The sequence below is a fragment of the Chondrus crispus genome, genomic scaffold (genome assembly GCF_000350225.1).
Source record: "Chondrus crispus Stackhouse genomic scaffold, scaffold_427, whole genome shotgun sequence".
NCBI classification, from domain to species: Eukaryota; Rhodophyta; class Florideophyceae; order Gigartinales; family Gigartinaceae; genus Chondrus; species Chondrus crispus.
In genome coordinates, this window is record NW_005179332.1 from 14,626 (window position 1) to 35,686 (window position 21,061).

The window sequence follows — 21,061 nt, forward strand, 5'->3', positions numbered from 1 at the left end:
GACTTTACTCTGTAGTACTCTCTGCTGAAGTCTGGGGGTCGTATGTATTTGGACTTTGTGCTGATTTGAGTGGAGGACAATGTTACGGTTTACGGTTCACCCTTGACAGGTCGCACTCTCTTGTCTTGTTTTTTACTTGGCTGCCAACCCTTTGCGATTTGTTCGCCTGCCAGCAGCACTATTTATACGACACTGTGTTGCCTCCCCTCATGCACTATTTTCACCATCATTGCGTAGAGGGCGGGACAAAGCAAATGCTCCACCACAGCAACGCAGGATGAGGTGTTACTGTATTCTCATGTGGAGCTACTACTGTGTTTTGTAATCTATCACCGTCACGACGAGACTAAGGACGCCAACACCGTACAGCATTGCATCATATACGGCCTCCAAAACCAGTCGATATCAATTTACGACAGCAGTAATCTCAACTCACTGCATCATTAGGCGAGAAAACCGGACCTGCTTACAATTGACGCTTACGGGTTTGGTTTCTACGACATCATTGAAGCGATTCTCGTCTTCAGCCGAGAAGGCAGACGATCTGTACCCCATTCTTTAGGAGGTATTATACTCGGTGGAATATACTTCCAGTTAGAAGACACTTCACGTAAGCAGATAAAGTAGAGATGAACCGTAGCGCGCCCGAGCTCGAGCAGGATATTTTCAAGATGATGATGGGGGGCACTCACGCATGTTAGAAAGTAGCTGAGTAGACATAGCCCAATCTCAGTGAAAACACCCTTCGCGCCTCTGTTGGCGGTTTTAGTGGCCAACTTTGACCCGACAAAGGCCCCAGACCTGCTTGGGCAGGGCTATCTGTGTCGTATGTTACACGTGTACATAGCACCCCCACGGTACTTAACACCACCGTCGGTCCTTCCCTCAGTAAACATGACTACGGTCTTGAGTCTCTCCTACAGCAAGCATAAGCTTGAGTTGAAAAACTTTGGCAACATTCCCTCCACATCTAATATTCGTTCCGTGACGCTTTTAATTTAACGTTTGGTTTATCACCTGAACATGAACTGATGGGTTGGTCGTGTGAAAATGCGCAACGGTATAACATAGAAATCTCCAAAAACTGCGAGGCACTGGCTAGATTTCTTCGATTGCGAACAATAGCTTGACCGAAAACTCAGCTTTTCACTTTTTTCGTTCCGACCCCCCGACCGGTTGTTACTTTCTCCACACCACTTCATGGTTTCATGGTTTTAGAGACTAGTCAAGTGTGAAAATCAAAAATTTAACGAAACAAACGTGAATATTATCATATATCACAATAACGTGTTGGGCTTGCCAAACCCAAGCCGAACTGTCTCATAAGCGGTTAACGGCCTGTCCAGAGACGTGACATCCATTTTTAGTTGCGCTATCACACGTCGAAATGGAGATATTGGACAGCGTCTATTTCAGATCTATTCCAAACGTATCCTTGTATGGATACACAAGTGTGCACATGAAGCAGCATAATGCTCGTTCCCACCTCCTCTTGAACAGCATATAAAGGAATGCTCATGATGAAAACTACTCCCAGCAACATTCATTGGCATTACATAAAACAGGGAAACATCTGTACAGGAATTCAGTGTTACCTCTAAGAAACTTTAGGAAGCAAACACAGCAATTCGACATGGTCACTAGAGGTGCAAGATCTACAGAAGGCTCCCGTAGGAAGATAGGAAGTACGAAGAAAAACATATTCTGCAACAAATGCAGGACTTATTTTAGCACGAAAGAAGATTTGGAGATACACAACTTGGTAACACCTTACTGTTCAGAGAGGGGAACATCTCGTCATACTGAGGTTATTCCCAAATCAAGCATTAAAGGCAAGACAACACGCAAGCGATAAAAGACGTGCACCTTCCAATTAACACTAAAAAGAGTCAAGGAGTTTTAACAGACCAATGACGCAATTCTTCAGATTGCCAGAATGTTCAAATGGGCAATATCCCTCTTCCGGGTTGATTTCTCTTCTTGACGACGGCGGAGTCAATTAAAATCTGAAAATATGTCCTGAATTCCCTTAGTTTTAAATAGAGCAGAACAGAACTGAAAAGGTACTCACGCAAATTTTTTGGCACAGCCATGCTTGCTTTGTTAACAGAATCTCAAAAACTGGATCGAGATAGTACGCATACTGTATTACAGAGTGTAGATGCTACGCACCGAACCTAAAGGTCAATTTTTTATGCTCTGCATGAAGTCACGATCTCAACGCCAGGAACAGAACAGTTATTTTCCTGAATTGCTGAATAAGAATTCAGAAGTTGTTGGCGGATAGCGCGAAGCGCGTAACATTAAAAGCACCTGAATGTATGTGATTGCTGGGCACAGGTGTCATGGTACGTATTCTGCACGTCTGATATTTCGCAGTGTCTACGCTCATATCTTGCATGCTGTCTGCAGCGTCCATCCGGAACGGACTGCCGTAGGTTATGGATGAGAGACAGGCAGCGAAATCTTTTTCCTGTGTGTGGATGTTGATAAAAACTCTCACTTGTTCTGGTTTTGACAGATGGCACATCTGCTTGCTCCTTATAGTGCCTTTGGTACTGTATAAATCGGAGCAGAGAGACAACGGCGAGAAAAGGAGATCTATGGGATTTTCGTTCTATCAGATTTATCAGACATTTTGTATTGTTACCTGTAACCGACAGGCGGAAAAGCGGCGTACTCTACAGAAGTACGTCCTCCTTCACCGTCTCCGTTCACGGAGTTCAGTGACACACACAGAGACAGATGTACTACTGTTTTATGAATAGGTCACCCTCATTCTTTTCAAGCGGGTTTGTCACTAGTCGCCTCGCAATAGAGCAAACGTCAGTGACAACTTCCACGGCCAAATTCGGATGATTCGAACTCATAGTAGGTAGATGTTGTACATTCGACACAAGATGTCTTTCATACAGTCTACAGTTGCCATGCGTTCTTCTGTGTACGACCCTGTGCGTCCTTTTTGCACGAACCACGTTAGCATGCCAGAATATGAAGAAGCCTAATCTGAGGTAGCAGGCCGCATTCTCATCTGGATCGGTCCCACATGGATGGAACTATGGTAAGCAGTTAGCGCAACGAAGAGCAGTCGTGCCGTACGAAGCCGGGAATTGAGGACCGCTAAAAAGATGGAATTTACGCTAGACAAGGAGAAAAGTTTCAGAACTAAAAAAGGATCAAGCCTTCAGGGGTGGCAGTGGTCGACGGTGGAGGAGCACTGTTCGTTTTCTTGCCTTCAATGAGAATTGAAGTTCCGTCTTCGAAATAAAGCCGTGCAACATCGCGCTGTATCTCTGCAAATGCCATGTTTGGGGAGGTTTCAATACCCCTGGCGCTCAAATTAAAATCTCGTGGGGTCCTTAGCTCCATTGTACTCCCAATAATCTCCCTCACGGCAGCCGCCTTGGCATTGTAATTAGGTTGGGAAGCTGCCGATCTTTCTAAATCTGCCTTGGTAACCGTTTGGTCAAGGTTGATACCAATGAAGAGGAGCATTGGAACATCCAGCCCACCTTGATACTTCCTCTTCTGGCGGAAGTAGGTGATCATCTCTCGAGCTGACAATGTCCGAACGAAAAGGGCATCGTCGTCATTGATACCCCTCGCCAAGATTGCTCTCGTAAAAAACTCTCGTGTCTATTCCCCTATCCTCGCATTCTGAAATATTTGAGGAGAAGGAGACATACTGTAGTGCAGTGAAAAACGCAGGGACAGTCATGAAAACGTAGTGCGCAGCAGTGCAATCTCCGGCGCTAAGTGGCAACCGGCATTGAACACACTGGGGAGCTTTGCTCAGATATCATGCAAGTAATGTTTTTAGAGCTGGACCTCACTCAATGGCGACCCATTAGAATGGATTACGCTCTTATAATATTTTTCTCATGATCCACTACTATAATGAGTGTTGTTTGAGAAAAAGATCCTGTACACAACATCAGTCGTCATGCCCTCAAATCATTCAGGAGGCAAGATTGTGCATGTGTGGAAGGGTTCGACATATGCTCGGTCAAATAGAGCGGGGTACAGAGTAAAGTCTCGATAAGCTGCGTACCTGATATGATGAACTGTCTCGGTACAGTGAACCGAAGGACTATGAGGGAGGCGCCACCCCGCTTTTTTGGCCCAGAATCGACGTTTTCGTATTTCTAACGTGAACTAGACTCTATAGAATGAACTACGCGATACCATGAACATACAAAAACATGAAAACCCCAGAGTTCACTTTATCGAGGACGAAATGCGCACTAGAAACGAACCATCAACGACTACAGAAGCCATCCATACGACTTTGCCTCAGATTCGAACGCTGAAGCCTCCTTACGCGGCTTTGTTCCTCATACAGAAGTGACTTGATGCTCGAAGGCAGCCCCGATTGAACTACATTCGCGTCCGTCATAATACAACTGAGTTCGTTAGATAGAGCTTCTAATGTTCCGCGATACCGAGCAAGCGACGGTTTGCGTCCTGTCCGGTCTTTCGGTTGCACAGTAGAGCGATCGTCCTCACTATCTGAATCACCGTTAAATTGATCTTGCTCAATGCCAGTAAATGCCGCAAAATCCCCTAATCCAAGATCAATGGCTTGACCGAGAGCTGACTCTTCTGATATAGACTCTGGATGTGGCAGAATTAAAAGAAAAGGAAGGCTGGATCACAATGTGAAGTGGTCCAGATATGGAATTGCGCCCGTCGACGTTGCCCGTCGACGTTGCCCGTCGATGGACAGAGTCAAGGAAAGTGAGTTTGTGTTCCTGTGACCGTATCATCGGCATTGGTGAAGACGCTCTAAGAGCGTCTCCACCGGTGTGGTCCAAATCATACTGTACCCGTAAAACGGGTACACGTGTACACGAGCAGTTCCGCCGCCGTGAACTGCCTCGGTAAGGCGAACTCAATGGGCTGCTCGGAAGCGCCACATTTCGGTTCACGATATCGAGACTTTACTCTGTAGTACTCTCTGCTGAAGTCTGGGGGTCGTATGTATTTGGACTTTGTGCTGATTTGAGTGGAGGACAATGTTACGGTTTACGGTTCACCCTTGACAGGTCGCACTCTCTTGTCTTGTTTTTTACTTGGCTGCCAACCCTTTGCGATTTGTTCGCCTGCCAGCAGCACTATTTATACGACACTGTGTTGCCTCCCCTCATGCACTATTTTCACCATCATTGCGTAGAGGGCGGGACAAAGCAAATGCTCCACCACAGCAACGCAGGATGAGGTGTTACTGTATTCTCATGTGGAGCTACTACTGTGTTTTGTAATCTATCACCGTCACGACGAGACTAAGGACGCCAACACCGTACAGCATTGCATCATATACGGCCTCCAAAACCAGTCGATATCAATTTACGACAGCAGTAATCTCAACTCACTGCATCATTAGTGTCATGATTCCCATGTACAGCACACACACCTAGGACACGCATACACGCACCACAGGTGTCACACAGATAGACAGCGGCTCCGTGCCTCCGCCGCCGCCTCTTATTAGAGCCTCGTCCGCTAGCCTCAGTAAAACAGAGTCATCGTTCCTTGCACCACAATTAGGCGAGAAAACCGGACCTGCTTACAATTGACGCTTACGGGTTTGGTTTCTACGACATCATTGAAGCGATTCTCGTCTTCAGCCGAGAAGGCAGACGATCTGTACCCCATTCTTTAGGAGGTATTATACTCGGTGGAATATACTTCCAGTTAGAAGACACTTCACGTAAGCAGATAAAGTAGAGATGAACCGTAGCGCGCCCGAGCTCGAGCAGGATATTTTCAAGATGATGATGGGGGGCACTCACGCATGTTAGAAAGTAGCTGAGTAGACATAGCCCAATCTCAGTGAAAACACCCTTCGCGCCTCTGTTGGCGGTTTTAGTGGCCAACTTTGACCCGACAAAGGCCCCAGACCTGCTTGGGCAGGGCTATCTGTGTCGTATGTTACACGTGTACATAGCACCCCCACGGTACTTAACACCACCGTCGGTCCTTCCCTCAGTAAACATGACTACGGTCTTGAGTCTCTCCTACAGCAAGCATAAGCTTGAGTTGAAAAACTTTGGCAACATTCCCTCCACATCTAATATTCGTTCCGTGACGCTTTTAATTTAACGTTTGGTTTATCACCTGAACATGAACTGATGGGTTGGTCGTGTGAAAATGCGCAACGGTATAACATAGAAATCTCCAAAAACTGCGAGGCACTGGCTAGATTTCTTCGATTGCGAACAATAGCTTGACCGAAAACTCAGCTTTTCACTTTTTTCGTTCCGACCCCCCGACCGGTTGTTACTTTCTCCACACCACTTCATGGTTTCATGGTTTTAGAGACTAGTCAAGTGTGAAAATCAAAAATTTAACGAAACAAACGTGAATATTATCATATATCACAATAACGTGTTGGGCTTGCCAAACCCAAGCCGAACTGTCTCATAAGCGGTTAACGGCCTGTCCAGAGACGTGACATCCATTTTTAGTTGCGCTATCACACGTCGAAATGGAGATATTGTACAGCGTCTATTTCAGATCTATTCCAAACGTATCCTTGTATGGATACACAAGTGTGCACATGAAGCAGCATAATGCTCGTTCCCACCTCCTCTTGAACAGCATATAAAGGAATGCTCATGATGAAAACTACTCCCAGCAACATTCATTGGCATTACATAAAACAGGGAAACATCTGTACAGGAATTCAGTGTTACCTCTAAGAAACTTTAGGAAGCAAACACAGCAATTCGACATGGTCACTAGAGGTGCAAGATCTACAGAAGGCTCCCGTAGGAAGATAGGAAGTACGAAGAAAAACATATTCTGCAACAAATGCAGGACTTATTTTAGCACGAAAGAAGATTTGGAGATACACAACTTGGTAACACCTTACTGTTCAGAGAGGGGAACATCTCGTCATACTGAGGTTATTCCCAAATCAAGCATTAAAGGCAAGACAACACGCAAGCGATAAAAGACGTGCACCTTCCAATTAACACTAAAAAGAGTCAAGGAGTTTTAACAGACCAATGACGCAATTCTTCAGATTGCCAGAATGTTCAAATGGGCAATATCCCTCTTCCGGGTTGATTTCTCTTCTTGACGACGGCGGAGTCAATTAAAATCTGAAAATATGTCCTGAATTCCCTTAGTTTTAAATAGAGCAGAACAGAACTGAAAAGGTACTCACGCAAATTTTTTGGCACAGCCATGCTTGCTTTGTTAACAGAATCTCAAAAACTGGATCGAGATAGTACGCATACTGTATTACAGAGTGTAGATGCTACGCACCGAACCTAAAGGTCAATTTTTTATGCTCTGCGTGAAGTCACGATCTCAACGCCAGGAACAGAACAGTTATTTTCCTGAATTGCTGAATAAGAATTCAGAAGTTGTTGGCGGATAGCGCGAAGCGCGTAACATTAAAAGCACCTGAATGTATGTGATTGCTGGGCACAGGTGTCATGGTACGTATTTTGCACGTCTGATATTTCGCAGTGTCTACGCTCATATCTTGCATGCTGTCTGCAGCGTCCATCCGGAACGGACTGCCGTAGGTTATGGATGAGAGACAGGCAGCGAAATCTTTTTCCTGTGTGTGGATGTTGATAAAAACTCTCACTTGTTCTGGTTTTGACAGATGGCACATCTGCTTGCTCCTTATAGTGCATTTGGTACTGTATAAATAGGAGCAGAGAGACAACGGCGAGAAAAGGAGATCTATGGGATTTTCGTTCTATCAGATTTATCAGACATTTTGTATTGTTACCTGTAACCGACAGGCGGAAAAGCGGCGTACTCTACAGAAGTACGTCCTCCTTCACCGTCTCCGTTCACGGAGTTCAGTGACACACACAGAGACAGATGTACTACTGTTTTATGAATAGGTCACCCTCATTCTTTTCAAGCGGGTTTGTCACTAGTCGCCTCGCAATAGAGCAAACGTCAGTGACAACTTCCACGGCCAAATTCGGATGATTCGAACTCATAGTAGGTAGATGTTGTACATTCGACACAAGATGTCTTTCATACAGTCTACAGTTGCCATGCGTTCTTCTGTGTACGACCCTGTGCGTCCTTTTTGCACGAACCACGTTAGCATGCCAGAATATGAAGAAGCCTAATCTGAGGTAGCAGGCCGCATTCTCATCTGGATCGGTCCCACATGGATGGAACTATGGTAAGCAGTTAGCGCAACGAAGAGCAGTCGTGCCGTACGAAGCCGGGAATTGAGGACCGCTAAAAAGATGGAATTTACGCTAGACAAGGAGAAAAGTTTCAGAACTAAAAAAGGATCAAGCCTTCAGGGGTGGCAGTGGTCGACGGTGGAGGAGCACTGTTCGTTTTCTTGCCTTCAATGAGAATTGAAGTTCCGTCTTCGAAATAAAGCCGTGCAACATCGCGCTGTATCTCTGCAAATGTTTCAATACCCCTGGCGCTCAAATTAAAATCTCGTGGGGTCCTTAGCTCCATTGTACTCCCAATAATCTCCCTCACGGCAGCCGCCTTGGCATTGTAATTAGGTTGGGAAGCTGCCGATCTTTCTAAATCTGCCTTGGTAACCGTTTGGTCAAGGTTGATACCAATGAAGAGGAGCATTGGAACATCCAGCCCACCTTGATACTTCCTCTTCTGGCGGAAGTAGGTGATCATCTCTCGAGCTGACAATGTCCGAACGAAAAGGGCATCGTCGTCATTGATACCCCTCGCCAAGATTGCTCTCGTAAAAAACTCTCGTGTCTATTCCCCTATCCTCGCATTCTGAAATATTTGAGGAGAAGGAGACATACTGTAGTGCAGTGAAAAACGCAGGGACAGTCATGAAAACGTAGTGCGCAGCAGTGCAATCTCCGGCGCTAAGTGGCAACCGGCATTGAACACACTGGGGAGCTTTGCTCAGATATCATGCAAGTAATGTTTTTAGAGCTGGACCTCACTCAATGGCGACCCATTAGAATGGATTACGCTCTTATAATATTTTTCTCATGATCCACTACTATAATGAGTGTTGTTTGAGAAAAAGATCCTGTACACAACATCAGTCGTCATGCCCTCAAATCATTCAGGAGGCAAGATTGTGCATGTGTGGAAGGGTTCGACATATGCTCGGTCAAATAGAGCGGGGTACAGAGTAAAGTCTCGATAAGCTGCGTACCTGATATGATGAACTGTCTCGGTACAGTGAACCGAAGGACTATGAGGGAGGCGCCACCCCGCTTTTTTGGCCCAGAATCGACGTTTTCGTATTTCTAACGTGAACTAGACTCTATAGAATGAACTACGCGATACCATGAACATACAAAAACATGAAAACCCCAGAGTTCACTTTATCGAGGACGAAATGCGCACTAGAAACGAACCATCAACGACTACAGAAGCCATCCATACGACTTTGCCTCAGATTCGAACGCTGAAGCCTCCTTACGCGGCTTTGTTCCTCATACAGAAGTGACTTGATGCTCGAAGGCAGCCCCGATTGAACTACATTCGCGTCCGTCATAATACAACTGAGTTCGTTAGATAGAGCTTCTAATGTTCCGCGATACCGAGCAAGCGACGGTTTGCGTCCTGTCCGGTCTTTCGCTGGCACAGTAGAGCGATCGTCCTCACTATCTGAATCACCGTTAAATTGATCTTGCTCAATGCCAGTAAATGCCGCAAAATCCCCTAATCCAAGATCAATGGCTTGACCGAGAGCTGACTACCCTGATATAGACTCTGGATGTGGCAGAATTAAAAGAAAAGGAAGGCTGGATCACAATGTGAAGTGGTCCAGATATGGAATTGCGCCCGTCGACGTTGCCCGTCGACGTTGCCCGTCGATGGACAGAGTCAAGGAAAGTGAGTTTGTGTTCCTGTGACCGTATCATCGGCATTGGTGAAGACGCTCTAAGAGCGTCTCCACCGGTGTGGTCCAAATCATACTGTACCCGTAAAACGGGTACACGTGTACACGAGCAGTTCCGCCGCCGTGAACTGCCTCGGTAAGGCGAACTCAATGGGCTGCTCGGAAGCGCCACATTTCGGTTCACGATATCGAGACTTTACTCTGTAGTACTCTCTGCTGAAGTCTGGGGGTCGTATGTATTTGGACTTTGTGCTGATTTGAGTGGAGGACAATGTTACGGTTTACGGTTCACCCTTGACAGGTCGCACTCTCTTGTCTTGTTTTTTACTTGGCTGCCAACCCTTTGCGATTTGTTCGCCTGCCAGCAGCACTATTTATACGACACTGTGTTGCCTCCCCTCATGCACTATTTTCACCATCATTGCGTAGAGGGCGGGACAAAGCAAATGCTCCACCACAGCAACGCAGGATGAGGTGTTACTGTATTCTCATGTGGAGCTACTACTGTGTTTTGTAATCTATCACCGTCACGACGAGACTAAGGACGCCAACACCGTACAGCATTGCATCATATACGGCCTCCAAAACCAGTCGATATCAATTTACGACAGCAGTAATCTCAACTCACTGCATCATTAGGCGAGAAAACCGGACCTGCTTACAATTGACGCTTACGGGTTTGGTTTCTACGACATCATTGAAGCGATTCTCGTCTTCAGCCGAGAAGGCAGACGATCTGTACCCCATTCTTTAGGAGGTATTATACTCGGTGGAATATACTTCCAGTTAGAAGACACTTCACGTAAGCAGATAAAGTAGAGATGAACCGTAGCGCGCCCGAGCTCGAGCAGGATATTTTCAAGATGATGATGGGGGGCACTCACGCATGTTAGAAAGTAGCTGAGTAGACATAGCCCAATCTCAGTGAAAACACCCTTCGCGCCTCTGTTGGCGGTTTTAGTGGCCAACTTTGACCCGACAAAGGCCCCAGACCTGCTTGGGCAGGGCTATCTGTGTCGTATGTTACACGTGTACATAGCACCCCCACAGTACTCAACACCACCGTCGGTCCTTCCCTCAGTAAACATGACTACGGTCTTGAGTCTCTCCTACAGCAAGCATAAGCTTGAGTTGAAAAACTTTGGCAACATTCCCTCCACATCTAATATTCGTTCCGTGACGCTTTTAATTTAACGTTTGGTTTATCACCTGAACATGAACTGATGGGTTGGTCGTGTGAAAATGCGCAACGGTATAACATAGAAATCTCCAAAAACTGCGAGGCACTGGCTAGATTTCTTCGATTGCGAACAATAGCTTGACCGAAAACTCAGCTTTTCACTTTTTTCGTTCCGACCCCCCGACCGGTTGTTACTTTCTCCACACCACTTCATGGTTTCATGGTTTTAGAGACTAGTCAAGTGTGAAAATCAAAAATTTAACGAAACAAACGTGAATATTATCATATATCACAATAACGTGTTGGGCTTGCCAAACCCAAGCCGAACTGTCTCATAAGCGGTTAACGGCCTGTCCAGAGACGTGACATCCATTTTTAGTTGCGCTATCACACGTCGAAATGGAGATATTGGACAGCGTCTATTTCAGATCTATTCCAAACGTATCCTTGTATGGATACACAAGTGTGCACATGAAGCAGCATAATGCTCGTTCCCACCTCCTCTTGAACAGCATATAAAGGAATGCTCATGATGAAAACTACTCCCAGCAACATTCATTGGCATTACATAAAACAGGGAAACATCTGTACAGGAATTCAGTGTTACCTCTAAGAAACTTTAGGAAGCAAACACAGCAATTCGACATGGTCACTAGAGGTGCAAGATCTACAGAAGGCTCCCGTAGGAAGATAGGAAGTACGAAGAAAAACATATTCTGCAACAAATGCAGGACTTATTTTAGCACGAAAGAAGATTTGGAGATACACAACTTGGTAACACCTTACTGTTCAGAGAGGGGAACATCTCGTCATACTGAGGTTATTCCCAAATCAAGCATTAAAGGCAAGACAACACGCAAGCGATAAAAGACGTGCACCTTCCAATTAACACTAAAAAGAGTCAAGGAGTTTTAACAGACCAATGACGCAATTCTTCAGATTGCCAGAATGTTCAAATGGGCAATATCCCTCTTCCGGGTTGATTTCTCTTCTTGACGACGGCGGAGTCAATTAAAATCTGAAAATATGTCCTGAATTCCCTTAGTTTTAAATAGAGCAGATATTGCGCCACGCTGTGTTACGTGGAGGGCTATTGTGCTGTTAGAGCATTTCATGTCAACTCAAGCATGAGTGCGGTGTGAGATATTTTTAGGGAAATATTTGCATTTTACTGTAGAGGGAGATTTTATTCTGTAGACCGAGATTTTATTTGAATTTTAGAGAAGCGCACGCGTACGGCCCGGCGGAATCCGGGCCGGACGCGTGGACGCTTCTGGAAGGAATTTCATAGAAATAAAAGAGAGAGGGTGACGGGCGCTGCGGGGAGAAAGGGGGGGACACCAGTCGGCGAACCCTCACCACAAACGGCACGCTCCCCAGAACCGCCTCCCCCATTTCACCGACAACATGCGGCATGCAAAAATTACATGTGCGTCTGGAAGCGTTCTGCTTCCGAACTCCTCAAAACTTACGCGGCAGCTCTTAGGCACTCTACAGTGCACCGCCTCGTAAGACAGCCCACTCAGACCGCACCTACTATAGTTTTCCGTATTGCCATGTCTTTCTTTCCCTACTTAAGACTCTCCTGACGATAAACATCAAAGAGAGCCATCTCATCTCTGCATTTTACTACAACGTGCAATAGCAGAACAGAACTGAAAAGGTACTCACGCAAATTTTTTGGCACAGCCATGCTTGCTTTGTTAACAGAATCTCAAAAACTGGATCGAGATAGTACGCATACTGTATTACAGAGTGTAGATGCTACGCACCGAACCTAAAGGTCAATTTTTTATGCTCTGCATGAAGTCACGATCTCAACGCCAGGAACAGAACAGTTATTTTCCTGAATTGCTGAATAAGAATTCAGAAGTTGTTGGCGGATAGCGCGAAGCGCGTAACATTAAAAGCACCTGAATGTATGTGATTGCTGGGCACAGGTGTCATGGTACGTATTCTGCACGTCTGATATTTCGCAGTGTCTACGCTCATATCTTGCATGCTGTCTGCAGCGTCCATCCGGAACGGACTGCCGTAGGTTATGGATGAGAGACAGGCAGCGAAATCTTTTTCCTGTGTGTGGATGTTGATAAAAACTCTCACTTGTTCTGGTTTTGACAGATGGCACATCTGCTTGCTCCTTATAGTGCCTTTGGTACTGTATAAATCGGAGCAGAGAGACAACGGCGAGAAAAGGAGATCTATGGGATTTTCGTTCTATCAGATTTATCAGACATTTTGTATTGTTACCTGTAACCGACAGGCGGAAAAGCGGCGTACTCTACAGAAGTACGTCCTCCTTCACCGTCTCCGTTCACGGAGTTCAGTGACACACACAGAGACAGATGTACTACTGTTTTATGAATAGGTCACCCTCATTCTTTTCAAGCGGGTTTGTCACTAGTCGCCTCGCAATAGAGCAAACGTCAGTGACAACTTCCACGGCCAAATTCGGATGATTCGAACTCATAGTAGGTAGATGTTGTACATTCGACACAAGATGTCTTTCATACAGTCTACAGTTGCCATGCGTTCTTCTGTGTACGACCCTGTGCGTCCTTTTTGCACGAACCACGTTAGCATGCCAGAATATGAAGAAGCCTAATCTGAGGTAGCAGGCCGCATTCTCATCTGGATCGGTCCCACATGGATGGAACTATGGTAAGCAGTTAGCGCAACGAAGAGCAGTCGTGCCGTACGAAGCCGGGAATTGAGGACCGCTAAAAAGATGGAATTTACGCTAGACAAGGAGAAAAGTTTCAGAACTAAAAAAGGATCAAGCCTTCAGGGGTGGCAGTGGTCGACGGTGGAGGAGCACTGTTCGTTTTCTTGCCTTCAATGAGAATTGAAGTTCCGTCTTCGAAATAAAGCCGTGCAACATCGCGCTGTATCTCTGCAAATGCCATGTTTGGGGAGGTTTCAATACCCCTGGCGCTCAAATTAAAATCTCGTGGGGTCCTTAGCTCCATTGTACTCCCAATAATCTCCCTCACGGCAGCCGCCTTGGCATTGTAATTAGGTTGGGAAGCTGCCGATCTTTCTAAATCTGCCTTGGTAACCGTTTGGTCAAGGTTGATACCAATGAAGAGGAGCATTGGAACATCCAGCCCACCTTGATACTTCCTCTTCTGGCGGAAGTAGGTGATCATCTCTCGAGCTGACAATGTCCGAACGAAAAGGGCATCGTCGTCATTGATACCCCTCGCCAAGATCGCTCTCGTAAAAAACTCTCGTGTCTATTCCCCTATCCTCGCATTCTGAAATATTTGAGGAGAAGGAGACATACTGTAGTGCAGTGAAAAACGCAGGGACAGTCATGAAAACGTAGTGCGCAGCAGTGCAATCTCCGGCGCTAAGTGGCAACCGGCATTGAACACACTGGGGAGCTTTGCTCAGATATCATGCAAGTAATGTTTTTAGAGCTGGACCTCACTCAATGGCGACCCATTAGAATGGATTACGCTCTTATAATATTTTTCTCATGATCCACTACTATAATGAGTGTTGTTTGAGAAAAAGATCCTGTACACAACATCAGTCGTCATGCCCTCAAATCATTCAGGAGGCAAAATTGTGCATGTGTGGAAGTGTTCGACATATGCTCGGTCAAATAGAGCGGGGTACAGAGTAAAGTCTCGATAAGCTGCGTACCTGATATGATGAACTGTCTCGGTACAGTGAACCGAAGGACTATGAGGGAGGCGCCACCCCGCTTTTTTGGCCCAGAATCGACGTTTTCGTATTTCTAACGTGAACTAGACTCTATAGAATGAACTACGCGATACCATGAACATACAAAAACATGAAAACCCCAGAGTTCACTTTATCGAGGACGAAATGCGCACTAGAAACGAACCATCAACGACTACAGAAGCCATCCATACGACTTTGCCTCAGATTCGAACGCTGAAGCCTCCTTACGCGGCTTTGTTCCTCATACAGAAGTGACTTGATGCTCGAAGGCAGCCCCGATTGAACTACATTCGCGTCCGTCATAATACAACTGAGTTCGTTAGATAGAGCTTCTAATGTTCCGCGATACCGAGCAAGCGACGGTTTGCGTCCTGTCCGGTCTTTCGCTGGCACAGTAGAGCGATCGTCCTCACTATCTGAATCACCGTTAAATTGATCTTGCTCAATGCCAGTAAATGCCGCAAAATCCCCTAATCCAAGATCAATGGCTTGACCGAGAGCTGACTCTTCTGATATAGACTCTGGATGTGGCAGAATTAAAAGAAAAGGAAGGCTGGATCACAATGTGAAGTGGTCCAGATATGGAATTGCGCCCGTCGACGTTGCCCGTCGACGTTGCCCGTCAATGGACAGAGTCAAGGAAAGTGAGTTTGTGTTCCTGTGACCGTATCATCGGCATTGGTGAAGACGCTCTAAGAGCGTCTCCACCGGTGTGGTCCAAATCATACTGTACCCGTAAAACGGGTACACGTGTACACGAGCAGTTCCGCCGCCGTGAACTGCCTCGGTAAGGCGAACTCAATGGGCTGCTCGGAAGCGCCACATTTCGGTTCACGATATCGAGACTTTACTCTGTAGTACTCTCTGCTGAAGTCTGGGGGTCGTATGTATTTGGACTTTGTGCTGATTTGAGTGGAGGACAATGTTACGGTTTACGGTTCACCCTTGACAGGTCGCACTCTCTTGTCTTGTTTTTTACTTGGCTGCCAACCCTTTGCGATTTGTTCGCCTGCCAGCAGCACTATTTATACGACACTGTGTTGCCTCCCCTCATGCACTATTTTCACCATCATTGCGTAGAGGGCGGGACAAAGCAAATGCTCCACCACAGCAACGCAGGATGAGGTGTTACTGTATTCTCATGTGGAGCTACTACTGTGTTTTGTAATCTATCACCGTCACGACGAGACTAAGGACGCCAACACCGTACAGCATTGCATCATATACGGCCTCCAAAACCAGTCGATATCAATTTACGACAGCAGTAATCTCAACTCACTGCATCATTAGGCGAGAAAACCGGACCTGCTTACAATTGACGCTTACGGGTTTGGTTTCTACGACATCATTGAAGCGATTCTCGTCTTCAGCCGAGAAGGCAGACGATCTGTACCCCATTCTTTAGGAGGTATTATACTCGGTGGAATATACTTCCAGTTAGAAGACACTTCACGTAAGCAGATAAAGTAGAGATGAACCGTAGCGCGCCCGAGCTCGAGCAGGATATTTTCAAGATGATGATGGGGGGCACTCACGCATGTTAGAAAGTAGCTGAGTAGACATAGCCCAATCTCAGTGAAAACACCCTTCGCGCCTCTGTTGGCGGTTTTAGTGGCCAACTTTGACCCGACAAAGGCCCCAGACCTGCTTGGGCAGGGCTATCTGTGTCGTATGTTACACGTGTACATAGCACCCCCACGGTACTTAACACCACCGTCGGTCCTTCCCTCAGTAAACATGACTACGGTCTTGAGTCTCTCCTACAGCAAGCATAAGCTTGAGTTGAAAAACTTTGGCAACATTCCCTCCACATCTAATATTCGTTCCGTGACGCTTTTAATTTAACGTTTGGTTTATCACCTGAACATGAACTGATGGGTTGGTCGTGTGAAAATGCGCAACGGTATAACATAGAAATCTCCAAAAACTGCGAGGCACTGGCTAGATTTCTTCGATTGCGAACAATAGCTTGACCGAAAACTCAGCTTTTCACTTTTTTCGTTCCGACCCCCCGACCGGTTGTTACTTTCTCCACACCACTTCATGGTTTCATGGTTTTAGAGACTAGTCAAGTGTGAAAATCAAAAATTTAACGAAACAAACGTGAATATTATCATATATCACAATAACGTGTTGGGCTTGCCAAACCCAAGCCGAACTGTCTCATAAGCGGTTAACGGCCTGTCCAGAGACGTGACATCCATTTTTAGTTGCGCTATCACACGTCGAAATGGAGATATTGGACAGCGTCTATTTCAGATCTATTCCAAACGTATCCTTGTATGGATACACAAGTGTGCACATGAAGCAGCATAATGCTCGTTCCCACCTCCTCTTGAACAGCATATAAAGGAATGCTCATGATGAAAACTACTCCCAGCAACATTCATTGGCATTACATAAAACAGGGAAACATCTGTACAGGAATTCAGTGTTACCTCTAAGAAACTTTAGGAAGCAAACACAGCAATTCGACATGGTCACTAGAGGTGCAAGATCTACAGAAGGCTCCCGTAGGAAGATAGGAAGTACGAAGAAAAACATATTCTGCAACAAATGCAGGACTTATTTTAGCACGAAAGAAGATTTGGAGATACACAACTTGGTAACACCTTACCGTTCAGAGAGGGGAACATCTCGTCATACTGAGGTTATTCCCAAATCAAGCATTAAAGGCAAGACAACACGCAAGCGATAAAAGACGTGCACCTTCCAATTAACACTAAAAAGAGTCAAGGAGTTTTAACAGACCAATGACGCAATTCTTCAGATTGCCAGAATGTTCAAATGGGCAATATCCCTCTTCCGGGTTGATTTCTCTTCTTGACGACGGCGGAGTCAATTAAAATCTGAAAATATGTCCTGAATTCCCTTAGTTTTAAATAGAGCAGAACAGAACTGAAAAGGTACTCACGCAAATTTTTTGGCACAGCCATGCTTGCTTTGTTAACAGAATCTCAAAAACTGGATCGAGATAGTACGCATACTGTATTACAGAGTGTAGATGCTACGCACCGAACCTAAAGGTCAATTTTTTATGCTCTGCATGAAGTCACGATCTCAACGCCAGGAACAGAACAGTTATTTTCCTGAATTGCTGAATAAGAATTCAGAAGTTGTTGGCGGATAGCGCGAAGCGCGTAACATTAAAAGCACCTGAATGTATGTGATTGCTGGGCACAGGTGTCATGGTACGTATTCTGCACGTCTGATATTTCGCAGTGTCTACGCTCATATCTTGCATGCTGTCTGCAGCGTCCATCCGGAACGGACTGCCGTAGGTTATGGATGAGAGACAGGCAGCGAAATCTTTTTCCTGTGTGTGGATGTTGATAAAAACTCTCACTTGTTCTGGTTTTGACAGATGGCACATCTGCTTGCTCCTTATAGTGCCTTTGGTACTGTATAAATCGGAGCAGAGAGACAACGGCGAGAAAAGGAGATCTATGGGATTTTCGTTCTATCAGATTTATCAGACATTTTGTATTGTTACCTGTAACCGACAGGCGGAAAAGCGGCGTACTCTACAGAAGTACGTCCTCCTTCACCGTCTCCGTTCACGGAGTTCAGTGACACACACAGAGACAGATGTACTACTGTTTTATGAATAGGTCACCCTCATTCTTTTCAAGCGGGTTTGTCACTAGTCGCCTCGCAATAGAGCAAACGTCAGTGACAACTTCCACGGCCAAATTCGGATGATTCGAACTCATAGTAGGTAGATGTTGTACATTCGACACAAGATGTCTTTCATACAGTCTACAGTTGCCATGCGTTCTTCTGTGTACGACCCTGTGCGTCCTTTTTGCACGAACCACGTTAGCATGCCAGAATATGAAGAAGCCTAATCTGAGGTAGCAGGCCGCATTCTCATCTGGATCGGTCCCACATGGATGGAACTATGGTAAGCAGTTAGCGCAACGAAGAGCAGTCGTGCCGTACGAAGCCGGGAATTGAGGACCGCTAAAAAGATGGAATTTACGCTAGACAAGGAGAAAAGTTTCAGAACTAAAAAAGGATCAAGCCTTCAGGGGTGGCAGTGGTCGACGGTGGAGGAGCACTGTTCGTTTTCTTGCCTTCAATGAGAATTGAAGTTCCGTCTTCGAAATAAAGCCGTGCAACATCGCGCTGTATCTCTGCAAATGCCATGTTTGGGGAGGTTTCAATACCCCTGGCGCTCAAATTAAAATCTCGTGGGGTCCTTAGCTCCATTGTACTCCCAATAATCTCCCTCACGGCAGCCGCCTTGGCATTGTAATTAGGTTGGGAAGCTGCCGATCTTTCTAAATCTGCCTTGGTAACCGTTTGGTCAAGGTTGATACCAATGAAGAGGAGCATTGGAACATCCAGCCCACCTTGATACTTCCTCTTCTGGCGGAAGTAGGTGATCATCTCTCGAGCTGACAATGTCCGAACGAAAAGGGCATCGTCGTCATTGATACCCCTCGCCAAGATCGCTCTCGTAAAAAACTCTCGTGTCTATTCCCCTATCCTCGCATTCTGAAATATTTGAGGAGAAGGAGACATACTGTAGTGCAGTGAAAAACGCAGGGACAGTCATGAAAACGTAGTGCGCAGCAGTGCAATCTCCGGCGCTAAGTGGCAACCGGCATTGAACACACTGGGGAGCTTTGCTCAGATATCATGCAAGTAATGTTTTTAGAGCTGGACCTCACTCAATGGCGACCCATTAGAATGGATTACGCTCTTATAATATTTTTCTCATGATCCACTACTATAATGAGTGTTGTTTGAGAAAAAGATCCTGTACACAACATCAGTCGTCATGCCCTCAAATCATTCAGGAGGCAAAATTGTGCATGTGTGGAAGGGTTCGACATATGCTCGGTCAAATAGAGCGGGGTACAGAGTAAAGTCTCGATAAGCTGCGTACCTGATATGATGAACTGTCTCGGTACAGTGAACCGAAGGACTATGAGGGAGGCGCCACCCCGCTTTTTTGGCCCAGAATCGACGTTTTCGTATTTCTAACGTGAACTAGACTCTATAGAATGAACTACGCGATACCATGAACATACAAAAACATGAAAACCCCAGAGTTCACTTTATCGAGGACGAAATGCGCACTAGAAACGAACCATCAACGACTACAGAAGCCATCCATACGACTTTGCCTCAGATTCGAACGCTGAAGCCTCCTTACGCGGCTTTGTTCCTCATACAGAAGTGACTTGATGCTCGAAGGCAGCCCCGATTGAACTACATTCGCGTCCGTCATAATACAACTGAGTTCGTTAGATAGAGCTTCTAATGTTCCGCGATACCGAGCAAGCGACGGTTTGCGTCCTGTCCGGTCTTTCGCTGGCACAGTAGAGCGATCGTCCTCACTATCTGAATCACCGTTAAATTGATCTTGCTCAATGCCAGTAAATGCCGCAAAATCCCCTAATCCAAGATCAATGGCTTGACCGAGAGCTGACTCTTCTGATATAGACTCTGGATGTGGCAGAATTAAAAGAAAAGGAAGGCTGGATCACAATGTGAAGTGGTCCAGATATGGAATTGCGCCCGTCGACGTTGCCCGTCGACGTTGCCCGTCGATGGACAGAGTCAAGGAAAGTGAGTTTGTGTTCCTGTGACCGTATCATCGGCATTGGTGAAGACGCTCTAAGAGCGTCTCCACCGGTGTGGTCCAAATCATACTGTACCCGTAAAACGGGTACACGTGTACACGAGCAGTTCCGCCGCCGTGAACTGCCTCGGTAAGGCGAACTCAATGGGCTGCTCGGAAGCGCCACATTTCGGTTCACGATATCGAGACTTTACTCTGTAGTACTCTCTGCTGAAGTCTGGGGGTCGTATGTATTTGGACTTTGTGCTGATTTGAGTGGAGGACAATGTTACGGTTTACGGTTCACCCTTGACAGGTCGCACTCTCTTGTCTTGTTTTTTACTTGGCTGCCAACCCTTTGCGATTTGTTCGCCTGCCAGCAGCACTATTTATACGACACTGTGTTGCCTCCCCTCATGCACTATTTTCACCATCATTGCGTAGAGGGCGGGACAAAGCAAATGCTCCACCACAGCAACGCAGGATGAGGTGTTACTGTATTCTCATGTGGAGCTACTACTGTGTTTTGTAATCTATCACCGTCACGACGAGACTAAGGACGCCAACACCGTACAGCATTGCATCATATACGGCCTCCAAAACCAGTCGATATCAATTTACGACAGCAGTAATCTCAACTCACTGCATCATTAGGCGAGAAAACCGGACCTGCTTACAATTGACGCTTACGGGTTTGGTTTCTACGACATCATTGAAGCGATTCTCGTCTTCAGCCGAGAAGGCAGACGATCTGTACCCCATTCTTTAGGAGGTATTATACTCGGTG